Genomic DNA, 2,500 nt, shown 5'->3' on the forward strand with positions numbered 1-2,500 from the left:
CACACCCCGATGATAGGTCAATACCTTGAAACTCGAGTCCGTGTGTATCATAAGTTGAAGACGGGAAGGATGACTTCCCTTCACAAATACTGATAGGGCACAGAAAGTGTGTCTATAGCCAGCTGGAGGAGGTGTCTTCCTGGTGCTACAAACTGCAGTAGCATCCACCCTTAGGGGTAGCCATATTCAAATGGCAAATATACGTCACGATATATATATATATATATATATATATATATATATATATAATATATATATATATATATATATATATATATATATATATACATATATATAAAACTTACTTGGAGAACAGAAAGGAAACGAAACGACGCGAGGGCGTTCAGTCATGTAATAATTTAATAAATAAAATATATATACATACATACATATATGTAAGTACCTACATCTACTTGTACATATACGTGCATATATAAATATATATACGTGAGTACAGGACACCACAAATAGACGTAGGACTCAACGAGACGTCTATTTGTGGTGTCCTGGACTCACGTATATATATTTGATTTTTGGATTTTGATTTTTCCAGTTTCAGCTCATGAGCTGTGGCCATGCTGGGGCGCCGCAAATTTAGCGAAAACACCTAAAGCTCCACGAGGCTCCGGCAGGGGATGGTGGTGATCCCTGCTGTACTCTTTCACCACAACTTTCTCTCACTCTTACTTCCTGTTTCTGTTGTACCTGTATTTCAAAGGGCCGGCCTTGTCACTCTCTGTGTCCCGCTGAATATCCCCAAAAACTACGTTAAGGGTACACGTGTCTGTGGAGTGCTCAGCCACTTACACGTTAATTTCACGAGCAGGCTGTTCCGTTGATCGGATCAACCGGAACCCTCGTTGTCGTAACCGACGGAGTGCTTCCATGTAATGGAATATGCATATATTTTATTTATTAAATTTTATATATATTATATATATATATATATACAGTGTGTGAAAATTAGAAGCTCCAGTTTATTGTTGCTACTTGATTTTATTGCATATATAAACAGACTGAATATTTGTTTCTATGGGATTGGGCAAACTGATGTAGACACCTCTGATGAGGAACTAATAAGTATCGAAAATCGATTAAGGCAGCTGGTTGTCTTTTTCAATCTACGGATAAATTGTTAATTTTACTCTGTTTATTTATCTTCTTTTGTAGGTTACATAAAGATATACCAACACAGACGTCTCTCTCTCTCACTCTCTCTCTTCCTCTCTCTCTTACACTGAATTAATGCTTCTGTGCGTGTTCAAGCATGTATATCCTATTGAAATGGGACTATAGACATCTTGACATGCATAAATATACTCACTTATATGGATTTTGCACGAGTGTTGTCATATGCAACCTGCTATATCCGGGAAGCTGCATATTACGCAGTGATACATATAAATGTTACTGCTTAAGAGAATGCACCTGATATAAAAAGTCCATTTGACCTGCAATGCCTCTAGTCAATATGTGAGGAGCAATACAATTCGCATGTACTTTATCAATTGTTATGGTGATATCTAAAAACATGTTGTAACTTTTTAGCCCCCAGGTAAGCCCTGACTCGGTAGACGTATAATCAAAATGTTTCCACCCTTGACTCTCATGTCATATCACAAGCTGCTACTTATACAATGTCATTACCCAAAGTATTCTTAGTAAGACCGTAAGTTATGATTTGGGGAAGATTTGCTGCTCTCTTAGCAGGGTGAGTGACCATGTTAGGTGGTTGTGGGGGTCACCTTGGTGATGTCGTGAAAATATTGGCTCGATAAGAATTCTAGTAAAAATGGTTGTAGTGGTCTCAGTTATGAAGATAATACTGTTACAGTTGGTGTTTCGTTGTTGTTGTTTGTGGCGGTGGTGGTGGTGATGGTTTTAGTGGTGGTGGTTGTGGCGGTTGTGGATCCTTCATTGAAGGCATTGGTAGTGTGTCAATGATATTAGTTATAACGCCTACAAATTTTGGCAGAAGGACAATAGTTTTAGAAGGAATTATGTGCATTACAGCAACCACATAACTTGACTGGCACTTTGATTTATCGTCCCCGAAAACTTGAAAGGCAAAGCTAACCTCAATCGTGTTTGAACACAGAACCTAAAGAAGACATTCTGCTTTTCAGTGATATTCTTTTAATCTTTTACTTGTTTCAGTCATTTGACTGCGGTCATGCTGGAGCACAGCCTTAAGTCGAACAAATCGACCCCAGGACTTATTCTTTGTAAGCTTAGTATTCATTCTATCGGTCTTTTTTGCCGAACCGCTAAGTAACGGGGACGTAAATACACCACCATCGGTTGTCAAGCAATGGTGAGGGAACAAACCCAGATACACAGACATACACGAACATATACACACATGCACAAACACTTACACACACACACACGAACACATATATATATATATATATATATATATATATATATATATACGACGAGCTTCTTTTAGTTTCCGTCTACCAAATCCACTCACAAAGCATTAGTTGGCCCGAGGCTA

Source organism: Octopus sinensis, linkage group LG8, assembly GCF_006345805.1.
Source record: "Octopus sinensis linkage group LG8, ASM634580v1, whole genome shotgun sequence".
Lineage (NCBI taxonomy): Eukaryota > Metazoa > Mollusca > Cephalopoda > Octopoda > Octopodidae > Octopus > Octopus sinensis.